This window comes from Mustelus asterias, chromosome 21 (assembly GCF_964213995.1).
Source record: "Mustelus asterias chromosome 21, sMusAst1.hap1.1, whole genome shotgun sequence".
Lineage (NCBI taxonomy): Eukaryota > Metazoa > Chordata > Chondrichthyes > Carcharhiniformes > Triakidae > Mustelus > Mustelus asterias.
Window position 1 is genome coordinate 34404537 of NC_135821.1, and position 21761 is coordinate 34426297.

At 44.2% G+C, this 21761-nt stretch overlaps 1 protein-coding gene across 1 annotated transcript in view; it reads right to left on the bottom strand.

Moving 5' to 3' along the window:
* The window catches only part of LOC144509533 (adhesion G protein-coupled receptor B2-like), a 962811-nt gene that overhangs the window by 878057 nt on the left and 62993 nt on the right, over positions 1 to 21761 (bottom strand). The gene's annotated exons all lie outside the window — the stretch shown is intronic.

Consider the following 21761-nt stretch of genomic DNA (forward strand, 5'->3'; position numbering starts at 1 on the left):
CAAGAGACTGGTTACAAACTTCAAATCTGAAAATGCCAGGTAAACCAAAATTATAAGGAGTCAAGACAGCATACAAAACGAGAAACTATTCCCGTTGACAGAAGGCTCGAGAACCAGACGACAGCAATTTAAGATGACTGGCAAAAGAACCAATGGCAACATAAGGAAAAACTTTTTCACGTAGAGTGGTTAGGAATGGAATGCATTACCTAAGAATGTGATAGAAGCAGATACAATTTGGGCTTTCAAAAGGACTTGGATCAGTTCAGGAAGAGAAAATATCTGTAGGGCTATGAGACACCTGAGTTTCACTTGCAGAGAGCCACTCGAGAGATGACAGGCTGTAAACCCTCTTTCTGTATAATTATTCTACGATTGGATGTAACGCAAGAACATATCATTCTCCCCGATTTCAGTGGGCCACAATATAAAACACCTTTAAAGAGTCTTGAATACTTCTGGAAAGTAGTGTTAGATCTGGAAAGATTAGCTCAAATAGACAAAAATAATCTTCTCTCCCTGAACATATCACTTTCAGAGCTGGTATCTAACAAGCAAGTTAGAACCTCAAAGAGTGAAGCTGCATTCTGTCACAAATAACAGAGTTGCATTCTCAGCACAGGCAATGTCATTAGCCACCATAACCCATGCAAATGATATCATAATAACCATGTTGCATGTTTATAAATAAATGAAAAGTTAGCATTTGAAGCACCACAAATAATTTATGAGCAAAGCTGCTGTGTATCTTCATATCTTGATGGAGAAATCACTACTTTCAAATTCAACCAGGGCAATGAAATAAGTGGGGTGAACGGAGGTCATTGGAAATTATTACAATTATTGATTCATTACAATGCAAAGAGTATGATGATAAGGACACAGGGCATGCATCATAGAAAGAGGCCGTTTGGCTCAACCAGTCAGTGCCAGCCTTTATGGTCCACTTGAGTTCCTGGCTATTTTTCCTCACCTAAGTCTACTATCATAACACTCTATTCTCTTTCCCTTCGAATGCTTGCCTAGTTTCCCTTAAATGTACCTATGCTTTTTGTTTCCAACACACAGGTAGCAAATTCCATATTTTCTGGATAAAAAAGTTTCTTGTGAATTCTGAATTGAGTACGAGTATGAAATAAGCCTCTAGACTGAGCCTCGACAAGAGGTGTCAAAGTAGATAACAGCAAGCTAGGGATGAAACAAAGGAAAACATTGTTTTGAAACTAAGATTCAGCCACAATCAATAATGATACAACATCGTTCTGCTGTATGATGTGTTCCAGAACGTAAATTAAAACTTAAAAACAAAGTTGTTGCTGTTGTGAGGAAAAAAATTGAACAAAACTCATGCTGAATGTGGGAAGATGAAAGACAAAAATTTTTTTTTAAATTATGAACTGACTAAAACAGAGTATTTGGACCTTTTTACCTGATAATCAATATAACTCTTATGAAACTCTTAAAGCAGCTAAGGAGGATTTTACCCGGCAAAAGATCAAACTGCTTGCACAAAGGGGGCAGTGATAAACCAGCATCTGCTGGAAAAGAATACTGAGGGTGGGATTTTCCAGCCAAGCTTGCCCCAAGACCGGAGAATCCCACCCGAGGTCAACGCAACTTTGCACGATCCGCCCCTGCCCACTACAATTCCCGTGGCAGACGGGATGGGAAAATTGGCCCTGACAGTTTAAATCATGGGAACTAAATTAAAGACCAAATTATTCCTGCATTTAAACAGGACTTTGACAGTTTGGATGCTTGGCTGGTTGAAACTTTCTTTACAGACTTGGACATGAAATAAAACTACAGTCAGGAAAGAGAATAGGGCTCAAGAGTGAAAACCTGAATAGCGCAGTTCAAAGAATGTGTTGAAAGATCAACAACCTAATAACGATGTAGGACGTCATTTTCCCAGCCCGTTGCACTGCTTGCTTAGCGTAGCGGACCAGCAAATGTCAGCGAGAGGGAAAAACGGGATTTGTGACCAGCGTCCGGCCAGTCACAATCTTCCCGGTCCATTTTGTACAATGTACTCAGCCTCACGCTGTTCCCAGTGCGAAGCTGATACCGTATGCAGACGGGGCACTGCATCTCTTTAGCGAGCCTGGGACTCAATTGTCTGGGACCGCTAAAGTTTCTGTCCCTGCCAGTGGAGGTCCACACCCCTGGGGGATCACGTATGGTCCTCATCAACAGGGCCAAGTGTGATGGCCCTGTTGGTGGGACCAGAGGCCATTGAGGCCCCACCAGGATGTCAGGAGCAGGGTTCCCCTTGGGCAGTGCCAGCTTGGCACTACCAGCCTGGTACACTGGCCATGCCTACTGGGCACCCTGGCAGTGTCCATCGGACACCCTGGCACAGCCAGCCTGGCAGTGTCAGCTTGGCATACTGACAGTGCCCAGTCGGCACTGGGCAGTGCCAGGGGTGCAGGGCTTGAGGAGGCAGTGCCTGAGAGGACTGAGCCAGACCAAAGGACGGAGAGAGGAAGGAGAGGGAATGGGGAGAACTCTGCATGAGGGGTAGGGGTTGATGGTGTGGTTGGGGCTCGGACGCCGGGTCTGGCCATGAGGAGGCTGCTCGGGAGTCGGGGCCGGAGAGGGGGGGGGGGGGGGAGCAGTCAGAGCCGCCAATGTTGTGGAGGGTGTCAGGGCCGGCAATCAGGAGGCCAGCCATCGTGAGGCTAGCCATTGGGAGGGCACTTGTCAACTGATCTCCCAATATACTGGGAGATTGGCACATGCACCCTTGCCCACTCAGCACTCTTGATGCCAGCCTCTCGGGTAGGATTGGGCTTCGCCCACTCCCACCACCAACACCAGTCCTTGACGGACTCTGTGACACATAGAGTGCCGTAAGTTCATTTAACATAGCTCATCCAAAAATCAGGCAGGAAAAGCTCCTGTATTCCAGTCCATTGGGCACTTCGGCACTTAGATTTTTTGTGGGAAAATAGCACCCATTTAAAGAAGGTTTAAAGATTTAAAAGAAGAACAAAAGGAATTACTGAATCCAGAGAATAAAAAGATTTATGACAGAGCATTTCTTTTGGTCTACAATTTATTCCAGGAGGTACCTGAAACCCCAAGGAATTATCAAAAAACAGCAATGCTGTTCAAAGGAAACCAAACCAATATACAGATTTCTAAACCAGGGCATGGAAAAGTTGTCAAAACTATGCAAAATAAGAAAAGAGTTTTGCTACAATGAGTGGCAGAAAGCAAAGCCACCAGCAGTAAAGCCAACTCTCATTTGCAAGAAAGTTACAATTCCAAGAACTCATACAAACTGAACTTTAAATCCTAATTGTCACATGAGATTCGGTGTGATGGGGTAAGCCTTATAATGTAAGACAGACTGTTTAAGGGTGGAATGTGAAAAAGGGGGAAAAGAATATTAAGTATACTGCACAGAGTAAGTTAGATTTTAAGTTAGAGTAAGTTATATTTGAAAGTGCTCAGATTTTTGGGGGAGGGTGTTACGAGTGTGAGGTTCTATAAGATGGTTATATTTTAAACAGTCTCTTTTAATTCAAGATAAGATGGAACATGTGACCACCTACTGGTTCTGCCCAGCAGTATGTTAATGTGACCTGGTTGCCATGGGACTGGCGGTCCAAGTGAAGTCAAATCCTCAATTTAACAACTGAGCACAAAGGCAGAAGTGGTTGTCCTGACTTTGTGTATATTTACAGACTCTCATATTTATTGGCTCAAAAAATCTGAACAAAGGAAAGAGAGAGAGAAAAAATCATCAAAGTGGGCCTTGCTGCTGGAAGTCAGTTCACTGTCAGAACTACATAAAAGTGTGACAATGCTGTGCCTTTAAGAAATGTATTTTAATCATATTTTTCTGCAAGATGTTTCTAGTGGTCCCTGGCATTTTGTTGGAGCCATTTTGTCTGCAGCCGGTATCAGTACTGAAGCAGTATAATGGATGCGGTCACGAGGTCGGGCATAGCTACACTGTTGACCTCTAACAGGATTCAAGCTGCCAAAAGGAGAAGGATGTCACACTGAAGCAATGCTTCCACTATCTGGGTCATTCATGACAAACTTTGTAGTAAAGTCTTGCGCAAGTATTCAAATTTTAGACCATATGCTGCAGGTTCCATAACTTTGTCATCACAATGGACTGGTCCTTACCACCAACATTTTTTTAAAATTTGTTATGAGACATGAACTTCATTGGCAAGGACAGCATTTATTACCCATCACTAATTGTGAAGCTTGTGATGAGCCTCCCCTATGGACCACAATCCATGAGCTGTAGATACAGCAAGAATGCTGTTGAGTAGGAAGCTCCAGCACTTTGACCCACTGACAGTGAAGAAATGACAATATGGTTCCAAGTCAGGATGCTGTGCAGCTTGCAGAGGAACTCTTAAGCGGGTGATCACATGTGCTTCCTGACCTTGTTCTTCTAGACGGCAGAGGTGCAGATTTGGAAGGTTTTGCCAAAGGAACCTTCGCAAGTTGCTGCTGTGTATCTTGCAGATGACACACAGGCATCCAAGGTGTAGTTGTGCTACTGGATGGGTGCCAATCAATCATACTACTTCAGCCTGGATGACAATATTATCCTGGCTTGGCTTGGATGTTGCTGGAGCTGCAGATATCCAGGAAAATGGAGAGTATTTAATCACACTCCTTTGACTTGAAGGTAATGGACAGAGTTTGGGGAGTCAAGTGTTGAGTTACTCATCACAGAATTCTCAGACTCTGATCGACTCTTCTTGCTGCAGTGCATAAGTAGCTAGTCAAGTTATGTTTCTGATCAATGGTAACCTCCAGGTTGATGGTGGGGTATTCAGAAATGGTAATGCCATTCAATGTCAAAGGGAGGCAGATGCTCATTGCCTCGCACTTATGGGGCATGAATGTCACTTCCCACTTATCCACTCGAGTGTGCATGTTGACCAGGTCTTGCTGCAAGCATGCAGGGATTATTTCATTACCTGAGGAGTCATGAATGGAACCAAACACTGTGCAATCATCAGTGAACATTCTCATTTGATAGCAAGAGCAGACACTCTCATCTCATGTCTGGAATTCAGCTGGTTTTTCCATAGAATTATTGTGTGGTCACATTCATGCCACAAGAGTAACCTAACTAGTCCAGCTCTGTCACCATTTCCTCATAGTTCTGCAAATATTTTAATGTAAAGTCACACCCTCTGCCATCTTGTGTGGTCCATATGTGGACTAACAGTAATGGTAGAGTGAGGGATATGTCTGGCCATGTAATTAGACAGTGAAGGAATACAATTCTGCTAATGATGATTGCCTGAAGTATTTAATGTTGCCCATTTTTAAGCTGCTGGATCTATTCTGAATCTATTCCACTTCGTACAGAGCTAATGCCACTCAACATGACGGATGGTGTTCGAAGTGCAAATCCAGGTCTTCATCTCAATACTGTGTGCTGGTCACGCCTTCCACTAATGTCCTGGGTGCATCTGTGACAGCAAGGCTGGTTTAGGCAAGGGAAGAAGGTTTTCAGCACTTATCGTAGGCCCAGTCTGATAAATATGTCCTTTAGGCACTGCTTAAGTCTGTAGTGGCACCATATAGCCACTCATAGTGATGGACATTGAAGTGGCGAAAACAAAGTATATTCTATGGCCGTATTACCCTCTGAACTTTCCTGATTTGATTTATTATTGCTACATGTAAAGTTTTTTAAAATTTATTAGTGGCACAAGTAGGCTTACATTAACACTGCACTGCAGTTACTGGTGGGAGTTCATCCTGTGGTCAAAATGAAGGAACCTGCAGAAATTTAAGGTCTCTGGAAAATTCATCCCGGCGTGATTGGGAGAATGAATCACCGGAGTGGCCCTTGCTGCTGAAAGTCAGTTCACTGTCAGAACCACATAAAAGTGTGACAATGCTGTGCCTTTAAGAAATGTATTTTAATCATATTTTTCTGCAAGATGTTTCTAGCGGTCCCTGGCATTTTGTTGGAGCCATTTTGTCTGCAGCTGGTATTTTTTATCAGTACTGAAGCAGTATAATGGATGCAGTCACGAGGTTGGGCATAGCTGCACTGTTGACCTATAACAGGATTCAAGCTGCCAAAAGGAGAAGGATGTCACACTGAAGCAATGCTTCCACTATCTGGGTCATTCATGACAAGCTTTGTAGTAAAGTCTTGCGCAGGTATCCAAATTTTAGACCAAATGCTACAGGTTCCATAACTTTGCCATCACAATGGACTGGTCCTTACCACCAACATTTTTTAAAAATTTGTTATGAGACATGAACTTCAGTGGCAAGGACAGCATTTATTACCCATCGCTAATTGTGAAGCTTGTGGTGAGCCTCCCCTATGGAAATCCCCTAGTTGCCAAATTCCGGCACCTGTTCGGGTAGACGGAGGGAGAATTTAGCATGGCCAATGCATGTAACCAGCACATCTTTCAGACTTTGGGAGGAAACTGGAGCAACCGGAGGAAACCCATGCAGATACGGGGAGAACGTGCAGACTCCACACAATAGAGACCCAAGCCGGGAATTGAACCCAGGTCCCTGGTGCTGTGAGGCAGCAGTGTTAACCACTATGTCACCGTACCGCCCCTGCCACCGTGCCGCCCTCATTAGGAAACAGTGAAAAGTATTGTTTCTTGCACACAGTACAGACAAAGCATACCGTACAGAGAAGGAAAGGTGAGAATGCAGAATGTAGTGTTATAGTCATAGCTAATGCAGGGTAGGTCCATCCAAAAGTTTGATGGCAGCAGCGAAGAAGCTGTTCGTGAGTCAGTTGGTACGTGTTCTTAGACTTTCGTAGCTTTTTCCCGGCGGAAGAAGGTGGAAGAATGTATGTCCGGGATGCGTGGGGTCCTTGATTATGCTGGCTGCTTTTTCGAGGGAGCAGGAAATGTAGACAGAGTCAATGGATGGGAAGCTGGTTTGAGTGATGGACTGGGCTTCATTCTCGACCGTTTATAGTTTTTTGCGGTCTTGGACAGAGCAGGAGCCATACCAAGCTGTGATATAACCAGCTTTCTATGGTGCATCTGTAAAAGTTCATGAGAGTCATAGTGGATATGCCAAATGTCCTTAGCCTCCTGAGAAAGGAGAGGTATTGGTGAACTTTCTTAACTATAGTGTCGGCATGGAGGGACCAGGACAGGTTATTGGTAATCTGGACACCTAGAAACTTGAAGCTCTCGACCCTTTCTACTTCGTCCCCATTGATGTAGACAGGGGCATGTTCTCATTTACGCTTCCTGAAGTCAATGACAATCTCCTTCGTTTTGTTGACATTGAGAGATTTTTGTCATCGCACCAGGTTCTCTATCTCTTTCCTGTACTTTCTGCATGAGATCCGACCCACTATGGTGGTGTCATCAGCAAACTTGAAAATTGAGTTGGAGGGAATTTGGCCACACAGTCATAGGTGTATAAGGAATGTAATAAGGAGCTGAGGACACAGCCATTTGGGGCACCGGTATTAGGAATGATTGTGGAGCAGATGTTATTACCTATCCTTACTGATTGCGGTCTGTGGGTTAGGAAGTCTAGGATCCAGTCGCAGAGGGAGGAGCTGAGCCCCAGACCATGGAGTTTGGAGATGAATTTTGTAGTAATAATAGTGCTGGAGGCTGAGCTGTAGTCAATAAATAGGAGTCTGACATAGGTGTCTTCATGGTCTAGGTGTTCCAGGTTGTGTGTAGGGCCAGGGAGATGGCATCTGCTATGGACCTATTGTGGCAGTAGGCAAACTGTAGTGGATCCAAGCCGGAATTCATTCGGCCATGACTCGCCTTTCGAAGCACTTCATAATGATGGGTGTCAGGGCCACCGAACGATAGTTATTAAGGCACGCTGCCTGGCTTTTCTTTGGTACCGGGATGATGGTTGTATTCTTGAAGCAGATAGGGACCTCAGATTGGTGCAAAGAGAGGTTAAAGATGTCTGCAAATACCCCCGCAAGCAGGTCCGTGAGGATCATCTGATGAAGGAGCAATGCTCCGAAAGGTTGTTGCCTGACTAATCTGTGAGACATTTCTCCCAACTTTGCCACGCATCACCAGCTGTTAGTGACAGGGGCTTTGCAGAGATGATTGGGCATGGTTTGCCTTTTCTGTTTTGATGTCTACATCCTACTTGATTCTTATTCAATTTTTTTATAGCAGTTTGATCCAAGTAAGTGGCTTTCTAGGCCATTTCAGAGGGGAGTTAAGAGTCATCCATGCTTCAGTGGCTCCTGATTCACATGTAGGCCAGACTTGGAAAAGGCCATAGCATAACGGTATTGTCACTGCACTAGTAATCCTAATTCAAATCTCACCACGCAGATGGTGAAATTTGAATTCAATAAAAAAATCTGGAATTACAAGTCTACTGGTGGTCATGAAACCGATTGTCGTAAAAACCTATCTTGTTCACTAATGTCCTTTAGGGAAGGAAATCTGCCACCCCCTCAGCTGGTCTGGCCTACATGTGACTGCAGACCCATAGCAATTCGACAATGCCTTCTAAAATGGCCTAGCAAGTAACTCAGTTCAAAGACAGTTAGGGTGGGCAATAAATGCTAGCCCAGCCAGTGACACCCACATCACTGGAACAAATTTAAAAAACTACTTCCAAAAAAAGCATTAGGAAACCACTTGAATTTTTATAACAACTCAGTTAATTGCACGGTCATCAATGGAACTAGCTTTTTATTCCAGATTTATTTATTTTATTTAATTTGAACTCCTCAGCTGCTGTGTTCATGCCTCTGGAACATTTGCCCAGAACTCCACATTATTATCCAGTAACATGATCTACATGATCTGTGCAAAGATGGAGCTGGGCACCTCCAAGTTCTTTGAGCTACCTAACAGAGTGCTTATTTCATCTACAAATTTCCAGCTTATCATCCTCAAGTGCATCCTATGTTTCTATTATCATACTATACAAGGCATTACCACTCTTCCATCTCTCTCGATATCTCACTGACTCAGTTTTGCCAGATGATTCCATGCCATCCAATGGTCAGCCACTGACTGCTCTTCAAACAATTACATTTCACTCATTAAATCCTCGGTCTGTTTCTTACAATATTTGCTTTCAAAGTCTGGATTTGCTCTTCCACATTGTGCATCACATCAGTCATGTTGTTCAGATTGGATCAAAGTTTAAGAATTTCATTGCTCTTTTCACAAGGAAATTCCCACACCTCATCAGTTTTGGTTAATTCTGCATTCAACTAACTTTTCTGAGCTTTTATAGAGTCTTTGAATACTTGAAGTTCATCAGGTTCTAATTTTTAATTCGCAAACTCATTTTCCATATGTAAAAGTTGGTTCTCTGATTCAGTGAACAGCTTTTCCTTAGCAGAGCTTAATTCCTCTGTGCTATCATTCAAGCTCAAGTTCTTTCATTTTACTTCTGCTAATTATTTCTGAGAGTCTTCAAACTCCATTCTGAGAACATCACTCTTTCTCTTGCAACTTTGTCTTAACATTCTAGTTTCTTGATTTCATTGTGGCCTTGTCATTTTTTAACAAATTAATGATTCTCACTATATTTGAGGCATTTAGTATTATTCCTTCCAGATGACCGATCGTCACCTTCAGATTTACATTTTCCAAACTTCTGTCTGTCCTTGTCTGCAGAACTTTGTCCTTGCCTTTCATTTTGGTTTCACTGTTGGCCAGGTCTGTCTCCAGCAAAGTCTTAACTTGTATCAGTTTCATAGTCATGCTATTCATGGCATTATTACCTGCTTGCAGCTTGGATATTGGCGCCCTCAGCCTGGGATCTCCTTGTCCCCTCGATGGTTGATAGGGAGGTGGGGGGGTTCCCAGACCTTTTTTAAGATCTGCGCTCTCCACAATTTGGAATTTAAAATATTAAGCAAAGATTTTTAATAGCAAACAAAAAGTGGTTGAGGATTCATCTATACCTGGTCTCATGATTATTTTATTTGCAAATACACTAAACAAGTGTACAACATTTTAACTTGTACTTTTCCTGATTTCTTGCTTAATCCTAATGTACTCCTTTACATAAATTGGCCCAGTCATGTTACTTTGCTATCCATGATTGTTTTGGGGTTCAACTTTAAGTGGGGAATATGGCTTTATTTATTTTTCTCTCTCCTTAGCCTTTTCTTTTGTGCTCCTTGTTCTTCCCATCCTTGTTGGGTTTGAACATACCACCACTGCAATCATGGGCCCGACTCGTCAAACAATTGATTCACCAGGAAATCCTCAAACAAACCTTTTGGGCTCGATACTTGGGGTTTTTAAGGTTAGAGAATGTAATTCAAGGACTTTCAACCCTCACATCTGCAATGGAGCTTCTTTTTGGGTAATCTCCAACTGCCTTCAATTTGGGTGCACTTCTCAAAGGCCAGAACGCAAGTTTCTTTAATTTTTCATGCTTTCGGGATTTTGTGGTCAATGCTTCACTGCCACCATGTCACAAGGCTGTTTGGTATCTCACTAAGAGGATGGTTGAACATACTGTTTAATAATAACACAGCTATACACATCTCTAAGGTACAGTCCTGCATGGGTGCTGTCTCCATCCAGATTCTTGCACATACTGTTGAAGTGGAAATTCTCCGGCTTCCTAATTGTGAAAGATAGACTTGTTTCGTCAATATAACAAACATTTAATTACTAATAACTGCTTGCAGTATATGGCTGAAACTTGGGGTCAGAGAGCAGTTGGTTCAACTGCTGATTCTTCCACAAGTCCACAATTACACAGAGAAACAGTTCAGTATTTATACATAATCATTATCAGTTTTCGTGACCAGAGCAAATTCAGGAATTCGATCAGTAATAGAATCATAAGCAAATATCATTAATCATGTTTTAACTTGCTGACCTCCTAGAACTCTTTGTCTATTTATTCATACCCTTATCTTGTCCTTTGATGGAACAGAAGAAGGTCGGTGACTCCTTCCTCCCTGACCTTATCTTGTTTTATTTACTCATACAGTCTTATTAACTCTTACAGGGGTCTGGCATTTTGAAATAGCTTTGGTTAGCCGTTCTTTATATTGTAACAAATAGTTGACCAATATTCCCATCACGCCCTTACTTAGTTCGTATAACTTCACAATACTGTCTGCTATCACATGACTTTCTAATCATACCATGGAAAATACTGTTTCCCCAGTCCCACATTAACCCTTGGTATGCCCGAATCATAGAGAAATCATCATAGAAACCCTACAGTGCAGAAGGAGGCCATTCAGCCCATCGAGTCTGCACCGACCACAATCCCACCCAGGCCCAGGCCCTACCCCCACATATTTTACCCGCTAATCCCTCTAACCTACACATCTCAGGACTCTAAGGGCAATTTTTAACCTGGCCAATCAACCTACCTCGCACATCATTGGACTGTGGGAGGAAACCGGAGCACCCGGAGGAAACCCACGCAGACACGAGGAGAATGTGCAAACTCCACACAGACAGTGACCCAAGCCAGGAATCGAACCCAGGTCCCTGGAGCTGTGAAGCAGCAGTGCTAACCACTGTGCTACCGTGCCGCCATATAAATACCCTTATATTTCAGTCTCCTGCTCCAGGACTGGTCTGAATTTTTCAAGAGTTTTCAAGAGAGGAGGGCACCTGTACAAGAAGGACGGGTCACAACTAAATTGGAAGGGCACGAATATCCTGGCTGGGAGTTTTGCTAGTGCAGTTCGGGTAGGTTTAAACTAATATGGCAGGGGGATGGGGATCAAAAAATTATGTCTCCAAGTGTAGAGGCTGGGGACGAGCTTGGGGCCAGGACAAGGCTGGCAAAGTAGAAGAGCACGCTGGGGGAGGATGATCTCACTGGGCCTGGAGGTCTGGAGTGCATCTACTTCAATGCAAGGAGCGTAGCAGGTAAGACAGACGAACTTAGGGCCTTAATGCTTATGAGGAATTTGGATGTGGTTGCGGTGACAGAGACTTGGTTGAAAGAGGGACAGGACTGGCAGCTGAATATTCCGGGGTACAAGTGTTTTAGGCGAGACAGAGGAGGGGCCAAAAGAGGTGGGGGAGTAGCAGTATTAGTTAGGGAGCATATTACAGCGGTGCAGAGGGAGGACAATTCAGAGGGGTCATGTAACGAGTCACTGTGGGTGTAGCTCAGAAACAGGAAGGGCGCAGTCACTATGTTGGGGGTGTACTACAGGCCCCCCAACAGCCCAAGGGAAGTGGAAGAACGGATATGTCAGGAGATAATGGATAGGTGCAGGAAAAATAGGGCTGTTGTAGTGGGAGACTTCAATTTCCCTGATATAGACTGGAAATCGCGTAGGGCTGGGAGTCTGAATGGGGAGGAATTTGTAAAATGCGTACAGGAAGATTCTTTGGAACAATATGTAGATAGCCCAACTAGAGAGGGGGCTATACTGGACCTAGTACTGGGGAATGAGCCCGGTCAGGTCTTCAAAGTTTCGGTAGGGGAACATGTGGCAAATAGTGACCACAATTCTGTTAGCTTTAGGATAGTGATGGAAAAGGATGAGTGGTGTCCCAAGGGTAAGGTGTTGGATTGGGGGAAGGCTAACTTTAGTGGGATTAGGCAGAATTTGGCAGCTGTTGATTGGGAGAGGCTGTTTGAGGGTAAATCCACATCTGGCATGTGGGAGTCTTTTAAGGAACAGTTGTTAGGGCTGCAGGATAGGCATGTGCCTGTAAAAAAGGATAGGAAGGGTAGGATTCGAGAACCGTGGATAACCAGGGAAATTGAGGGATTGGTCAAAAAGAAAAGAGAGGCGTACGTTAGGTCCAGGCAGCTAAAAACGGAGGGAGCTCTGGAGGAATACAAAGAAAGTAGGAAATAACGCAAACGAGGAATTAGAAGGGCAAAAAGGGATCACGAAATGTCCTTGGCAGACAGGATTAAGGAGAATCCCAAGGCATTTTATTCATACGTTAGGAACAAAAGGGTTGTCAGGGAAAAAAATCAGACCTCTCAGGGACAAAAGTGGAGAATTATGCTTAGAGCCCAAAGAAGTAGGAGAGATCCTAAATGAATACTTAGCGTCAGTATTCACAAAGGAGAGGGATGTGTTGACTGGGAGTGTCTCGGAGGGGAGTGTTGACCCGTTAGAGAAAATCTCCATTACAAGGGAGGAAGTGTTAGGTTTCTTAGGGAATATAAAGTCTGACAAATCCCCAGGGCCTGATGGAATCTATCCAAGGCTGCTCAGGGAGACAAGAGATGAAATCGCTAGGCCTATGACGCAAATCTGTGTCTCGTCACTGGACACAGGTGAGGTCCCAGAGGATTGGAGGATAGCTAATGTGGTCCCGTTATTTAAGAAGGGTAGGAAGAATAACCAGGGAAATTATAGGCCGGTGAGCTTGACGTCCGTGGTAGGGAAGTTGTTGGAGAGGATTCTTAGAGATAGGATGTATGCGCATTTAGAAAGGAATAAACTCATTAACAATAGTCAGCATGGTTTTGTGAGAGGGAGGTCATGCCTCACTAACCTGGTGGAGTTTTTTGAAGAAGTGACTGGAATGGTTGACGTGGATGTCGTCTAAATGGACTTTATTAAAGCATTTGACAAAGTCCCTCATGGTAGGTTGGTGCAAAAGGTTGGATCTCATGGGATAAAGGGGGAGGTGGCTAGATGGGTGGAGAACTGGCTTGGTCACAGAAGACAGAGGGTGGTAGTGGAAGGGTCTTTTTCTGGCTGGATGCCTGTGACTAGTGGTGTTCCGCAGGGCTCTGTATTGGGACCTCTGCTGTTTGTGATTTATATAAACGATCTGGAAGAAGGTGTAACTGGGGTGATCAGTAAGTTTGCAGACGACACAAAAATGGCTGGACTTGCAGATAGTGAGGAACATTGTCAGAGGCTACAGAAGGATATAGATAGGCTGGAAATTTGGGCAAAGAAATGGCAGATGGAGTTCGATCCAGATAAATGCAAAGTGATGCATTTTGGTAGAATTAACGTAGGGGGGAACTATACGATAAATGGCAGAACCATAAAAGGGTGTAGATACGCAGAGAAACCTGGGTGTGCAAGTCCACAGATCTTTGAAGGTGACGTCACAGGTGGAGAAGGTAGTGAATAAGGCATATGGCATGCTTGCCTTTATAGGACGGGGCATACAGTATAAAAGTTGGGGTCTGATGTTGCAGTTGTATAGAACGTTGGTTCGGCCGCATTTGGAATACTGCGCCCAGTTCTGGTCGCCACACTACCAAAAGGACGTGGAGGCTTTAGAGAGAGTGCAGAGGAGGTTTACCAGGATGTTGCCTGATATGGAAGGGCTTAGTTATGAGGAGAGAGTGGGTAAACTGGGGTTGTTCTCACTGGAAAGACGGAGGATGAGGGGTGACCTAATAGAGGTGTATAAAATTATGAAAGGCATAGATAGGGTGAACGCTGGGAAGCTTTTTCCCAGGTCGGTGGTGACGTTCACGAGGGGTCATAGGTTCAAGGTGAGGGAAGGAGGTTTAACACGGATATCAGAAAGACGTATTTTACAAAGAGGGTGGTGGGGGCCTGGAATGCGCTGCCGGGCAAGGTGGCGGAGGCGGACACACTGGGAATGTTTAAGACTTATCTAGATAGCCACATGAACGGAGTGGGACTGGAGGGATACAAAGAATGGTCTAGTTTGGACAAGGGAGCGGTGTGGGCTTGGAGGGCCGAATGGCCTGTTCCTGTGCTGTATTGTTCTTTGTTCTTTTAATTCACCAAGAATCTAAAGCCCTCATTTAAGACACACTTTGATCTTCCCTACCTTTCTATTTCTATTCTTGCAGTCAGATGGTACTGGGAGTATTCCAGATAATTGCACCTTTATGATCCTAATTTATTACCATCTCCCTAGCTCCTGAAAGTTTGATGATAGAACCTAAATTCATGCCCTCTCTATGTCATTGGTACCAACATGCACCATAATATCTGGTTTGTTTCCTTATCCTTGTAGAATATCCCACATGTTCTCTTTGATGTTCTTTACCCTGAAACCAGGACTTCTTGTGGGACTCAAAATAACAGTTACAGAGACATCTTCCTGTTCCCCCTAACTGTGGAATCTCTTATAATTACTGCATCTCGGCGGCACAGTGGCTCAGTGGTTAGCACTGCTGCTTCACAGTGCCAGGGTCCCAGCTTGGGTCACTATGCGGAGTCTGCATATTCTTGGAGTCTGCTATTCAGGAGACCTGGGATCGGGGCAGGCAGGAGCAGTTGGGGAAGACATTAGGAGGCCGGTGATGGGGGGGCCAGTGCACATGCACCAATCCCTCTACTGACAAATTGGTGCATGCACAGCGCACGAGATTAGGCCCTGCCTCCCTTACCAACAGGAATCCCTGGCAGACTCTGTGAAGCACAGAACTGTGAAGCACAGAACTCTGTGAAGCACAGAGTGCCAGAAATTCGTTCAACTATGTGCACCAAAAAAACGGGTGGAAGTAGCTCCCATTTTTCTGCCCATTGAGCACTTAGTTTCTTCTTAGGAAAATCATCCCCCCCCATATCTTTTAGGAGTAAAACTCTTATCTTGGATATAGTCATCTTTAAATCTAGGATTTTAGTTTGAAAGGCTCGCAGACAAAGCCAGGGTATTTACAAATCAACACGTTTATTTACTGGGGAAGTGTTGAAAACTAAACAATGAGCTTTTTGATGGAGACAATATGTCTACAGCTCGCAATAAGGAGTTTAAATTATTCATGCAGTTTCCAAGAACAAAGGGAAGGTTTGGGAATTGAAGATAATTAGTTTAAATTTCTGTCTGGATTACACCAGGTATACCACATTGCTTTGGAAATAGGTTGTCCAGTGAGTTACCCTGTTGTTTTGGGTTGTCTATGTTGTCTTAGAAAGTAAGAAGTTTAACAACACCAGGTTAAAGTCCAACAGGTTTATTCAAACAAAACAATGTGAGTGGAGAGAGCATCAAGACAGGCTAAAAAGATGTGTATTGTCTCCAGACAAGACAGCCAGTGAAACTCTGCAGGTCCACGCAACTGTGGGAGTTACAAATAGTGTGACATGAACCCAATATCCCGGTTGAGGCCGTCCTCGTGTGTGCGGAACTTGGCTATCAGTTTCTGCGCAGCGACTCTGCGCTGTCGTGTGTCGCGAAGGCCGCCTTGGAGAACGCTTACCCAAGGCGTTCTCCAAGGCGGCCTTCGCGACACACGACAGCGCAGAGTCGCTGAGCAGAAACTGATAGCCAAGTTCCGCACACATCCGGACGGCCTCAACCGGGATATTGGGTTCATGTCACACTATTTGTAATCCCCACAGCCTGCCTGGACCTGCAGAGTTTCACTGGCTGTCCTGTCTGGAGACAATACACATCTCTTTAGCCTGTCTTGATGCTCTCTCCACCCACATTGTTTGTATCTTAAAGACTTGATTAGCTGTAAGTATTCACATTCCAACCATTATTCATGTAAATTGAGTTTGTGTCTTTATATGCTCTGTTTGTGAACAGAATTCCCACTCACCTGAAGAAGGGGCTCCGAAAGCTTGTGTGGCTTTTGCTACCAAATAAACCTGTTGGACTTTAACCTGGTGTTGTTAAACTTCTTACTGTGTTTACCCCAGTCCAACGCCGGCATCTCCACATCATTCTTAGAAAGTGTCAGCTCATATTTGAAAGCCACTGGAGTCAAAAGAGACTGCCAGCAGCTGGTGCTTTGAAGCAGCTGGAGGAAATAGCAGAGGACTATCAGGAGCTACGGGTTCTTCACGATTTGAACGAAACAAAAATGCAGCCAGACCTATGCCTGAACTGGGAAATCCACAATCATGAGGTGTTGAAGGAGAGTTGAGAAGTTCACCTGAGAGCTATACATTGGTTTGTTCCCAGAAGTAAATGAGCTCTCAAAATCCTGTAAAGTACAGAGGAACTCTTGGCTGGAAGTAAAAGGAAAACTGGGAACGTTCTGTTGTGATTTTAGTATTTATAGTATAAGTGATTACAAAATATAGCATTATTTAATTATGGGGCGATTCTTCAGGGCCACCAACCCGTCTGGATTCATGATGGCCTGTTGAATCGGACGAGAGGGCCAAATTGGGATTCTTGTCAGGTATCAAACCCGTTGCAAGTCCCCCGGCTCGCTGTGCCTGGCCCGATCAGAGCGGGCAAGAACCTGATCACAACTGATTTAAATCGGGCGGCATGGTAGCACAGCGGTTAGCACTGCTGCTTCACAGCTCCAGGGACCTGGGTTCGATTCCCGGCTTGGGCCACTGTCTGTGTGGAGTTTGCACATTCTCCTCGTGTCTGCATGGGTTTCCTCCGGGTGCTCCGGTTTCCTCCCACAGTCCAAAGATGTGCAGGTTAGGTTGATTGGCTATGCTATAATTGCCCCTTAGTGTCCTGGGATGCGTGGATTAGCAGGTAAAATATGTAGGGATATGGGGGTAGGGCCTGGGTGGGATTGTGGTCGGTGCAGACTCGATGGGCCGACTGGCCTCTTTCTGTACTGTAGGGTTTCTATGATCTTTCTATGATCTAAATACATTTGAATGTCATTACCGGGTTTCAAGCTGGATGCTCTCGCCTCCCAGTATGCTTGCACCTTCCCAGCCAGAACTCCTTCTGGTCCCGACAATCAGGGACCAGGCACCGTGGAGTCCATGGCAGGAGGAAAGGAGGTAAGTACTGCCTCCAACTGTGCCCATGGGTTCCTCTGCCACCGCCAGACTGCATAAGGGAGGGACCATCATGGGACCTGGAGGTCGAGGGGGCTCAGGCTGGAGGGAAGGAGTTGACTTTAGGGCTCTCCTTCAGAGTGGGGCTCCCAGGGCTGAACCTCTGCTTGTCGCTCTGGAAATCTTGGAAATCACTCCTAAGATGATGAATTCAGGTATCTTTCTGCTGAAAATCTTTATTATTGTCTGTATTCTGTAAAACCTTTGAAGTGGCCTTGTCTTATTAAAGCCCATGCCCCCTGAACATCTGGAAACCTTCAAAATGACAGTAACACTTTATTCTACAGTAGGCATTGCCCTTGGTTGATTTTAGATGCCCGGGTGTTACCAGACCTATTTGAAGTGCTTTGAGTGACTGGAGCCATCAGTTCCACCAGGAAGATCCCTTTGTTTTCTCTCATAAATCCGAGCTGCTCTGAAACCTCTTTGAAGTGCTGTGATGGAAAGGCACGTTCAATTTCAATAGGGAGATTCCCCTTTCTTGCTTGAATGAGTCCCAACAGCTTTGAAAGCTCTTAGAACTGCTTTGATTGACACCTTCAGCGCAGATCAAAGAAGTGATTTGATCTGCTCTGAAGCTGTCAAGGCCAAGGTTTGTTTACACAAGGAACTAACTGATGGTCTATTTCCTTCTAAAAGCTTTCTGACTGACAGTTCCAGAACAGAATAATCAGTTCATGCCACATTAAGCCTGAAGTGCTTCTTTTTTCATACCTCTTCTGTTTGAGCAATTTTTTAAACATTTATTTTCAAGTCTCTTGATTCTTCCTCGGAAGCATATATGCTTTCTAATACAACTTTTCTTTCCATTGGCCTGCAAAATTTCTCACTGAACCCATGAGTTTAATATTATGATGTGGAGATGCCGGCGTTGGACTGGGGTAAACACAGTAAGAAGTCTAACAACTCCAGGTTAAAGTCCAACAGATTTGGTAGCAAAAGCCACTAGCTTTCGGAACAGGCTAAATATTTAATATTATGGCCTTTTTCTCTTACTGTGTTTTTTAACGCTGCCCAAGCTTCATGATTGGATAGATTGGGGTTTTATCTTTGAAATGGAGGAGGCTGAGGGAAGATTCAGTTAAAGTACATAAAATAATGAGGGGCCTTGACAGAGTGGAAATGGAAGGACCTACTTGTTAAAGCAGAGGTATCACCAGGGGGCGTAGATTAAAAGTGATAGACTAAAGGATTAAAGGTGACTTGAGAGAAAATTATTTTAACCAGAATGTGCGGAGGGGACAAGGGGCAGTGGAGGGTAAAGGCAAAAAGCTTTTAAAACATGAGGTGCATGGTTATCATTAAAAGTATCATCTACAGCGCAACTGCCAAGTGCTGAAAAATGAATCTCTTTCAGCGGGCAGGCATCTAATGGGCTGAATGGCTGCCTCTTCTGCTATTATTTCTGAGAAATCTATAGCCAATCTCCTCACTTCATCCAATGAGCCCCTCAGAAGGACCATTCATGTGAGTTAAATAAGACATTAAAATAATTTTTGACATTTGAGATGAGAATGCAAAAACTAGTCCATTTAAACATTGGCTCTTAGGGTATTTCATTGATTCACAAGTCTGACTTTTGTTGTAGCTACCTTGGATTTGAAATTGACCCTTAAGTTATGAATGACAATACCCTGGTTCCTATATGTGACAACTGTTAATTACAGCACCAGACTCTTTCTATATGATTTTGCTTTCTCCTCACCAATGCTTGCCTTATTAAGAACAGTTATTAATATTTAAAGGTAATTCATTGTGTTATAATCCAGATCAGAAATTCCTACATTGTTTACTTTGAATTTGGCACGAATAAGCATAAGATGCTTCGCTCCAGGTATGATTCAAGTGACTCACTGGGAAGCTTTTATCAAACAAAGTTTATTTAAGAACACAATTAACATATATTAAGAAAAAAATAACATAACTTTTAGCAATTACAAAAAAGACAACCATGATATTGTACAAGCCTTACTAGCTAAGTATACTGTTCCAAGCTAAACAATTCCCATAAACACTCACCCATTCTAGGCTTCGCACAGAAAGCAAGTATGCTCACGTGATGCTGGATTTTGCAGCTTTGTAACACTTGTTGTGAATCAGTCCTTTGGATGGGGAATTGAAGCACTGAGACTTCCCAGTCTGGAACTTCCAGCACACATCAAGAGACAGAGACACTACTTGCCTCCAGCTTCTAGCTAGCCAGCCACCAACAGCAGAATTTCCAACACCAGGGAGAAAGACAAAAAAGCACTGCTTTCAGCCTGTAGTCCAAACAGCTTCTGCCAAAAAGAAAGTAAAACTCTTGGATTTCTCCTGTGAAACAAAACTATCCAAAGGCATCTGACTTGTCAATCATTCGCATATCAAACCCCAGGCAGCAATTCCAAAAGGGTCATAAAACTTCAGGACATTGCATTAGGCCAAATTAAAAAAAACATTGCTTCAATTATCCTGCTTCAGCAATCATAAAAGATACTAGCACAGACAGCACGGCATCAAAACAAAAATGCCAGGCCTGCTTAAAAAAACTGCAGAGAAACATAATTAAAATACATTTCTTAAATGCACAGTATCATCACAATTGGCACTCTGGAACATTATGCGAACATGATAAGTGCTATTCAAGAATGCAAGTCCTTCTTTCATGGTTTTCTCATCAAATTCGTCATCCAGGATGGAGATGGTGGGCAGCTGGTCAAAAGGAGATATGCAAGGGTTGCTGTTGGGGTAACACACCCTCCCTGTGTGGGGAGTGTTCGCCTTCCAATAATGATCTGAGATTGGTAACTCGTGAGGCATTACATGTGCCAATCTATATCTTTGCTTTATTACACAAAAACTCAAAATCCATGTGCACTGTGCCACATTCCGGTTCCTGTGCTGGGTACAACTTTAGAAATACACCTCATTCTCTTATCATGGGTACATGTGAAAGATGGAATCATTGAGATCTAATTCTATTTGGAAAAACTACAGGTTTGATTCAGTGATATCACATATTTTACATGTACATTGTGTGTAATATCTACATAGTCTTATAATGAACGAACTTTTTGGGGTGCAATTCAATTACAGTTTTCATTGAGTTTTTCTGGGATCTTGCTGCAGTTGAGACTGTTAGAAATAATTACATAGTTATAGACCACAAAGATTGGTTCCATAAAAGGTCTAAGATCAAACGCTTGTTTCATTAATGTGAGACTGTGTCATTCTTCCTTCAGTGAATCTCAAAGAAGGAAGATATGGAACTGTTCTTGAATGTCAACTGAACAGCTGATCGCTGATCCAAGAGCCTCACATACCTAGCGAGTTTGGCCTGACATAAATCATGTGGGGGCAGTTTTTTCACTTTTAAAGTCGTTGGGCATGATCATACCAGCTCATCCACAGGACGATTGGTGAGGTGAGCCGGTAAGATATTGCGAGAGGTGAAAGGTCAGGGCAGGATTTTCTCCGAAAAATTCTAAGCGTCAAATGGGCAAGAAAATGGGAGGTTTTCCCGGCTGTTTTTCCAGTGAGGTAAGTGGTGGTAATTTACGTCACTCTGTGCAATACAGAGGCCGCAATGTGATTCCCGCTGGTAGAGGGAGTAGGCCAGCCTATTCACTCCAGGAAGCTGCCTGCAGACTGCCAGGCATGGTGCCCCAATCTCCCAGTAGACTGTGTACACAGTCTACTGGGAGATCCGACAACCATTCCCCCTCCTCCCCCACAACAGACATCGCCCCACAACCTCCTCCATGGGCCCCCCGCACCTCTATTGCCACCAACATCCCGATGGACCCCTCCTCCGATTGCCACCCCCCACCGACCGCCAGCCTCCTGATCGCCGCCCCCACACCCCTGCTACCGATCGCTGGCAAAAGCCCCTGATCACCGACCCCAACGCCAGATCACCGGTCCCAATCAAACACCTGATGCAGAGTTCACCCATTCTCTCCTCTCCAATGGAACTCCCATCCTGACCCTGCCCCCATCAGCCCCACCCCTCAAGCTCTGCCCTCTTGGGCATTGCCAGTGCGCCAGGCTGATACTGCCTGGCCCTGACCCCGACCACCACCAAGGGGGCTTCAATGGCTCCATTCCCACTGGTTCGGCCATCACATCTGGT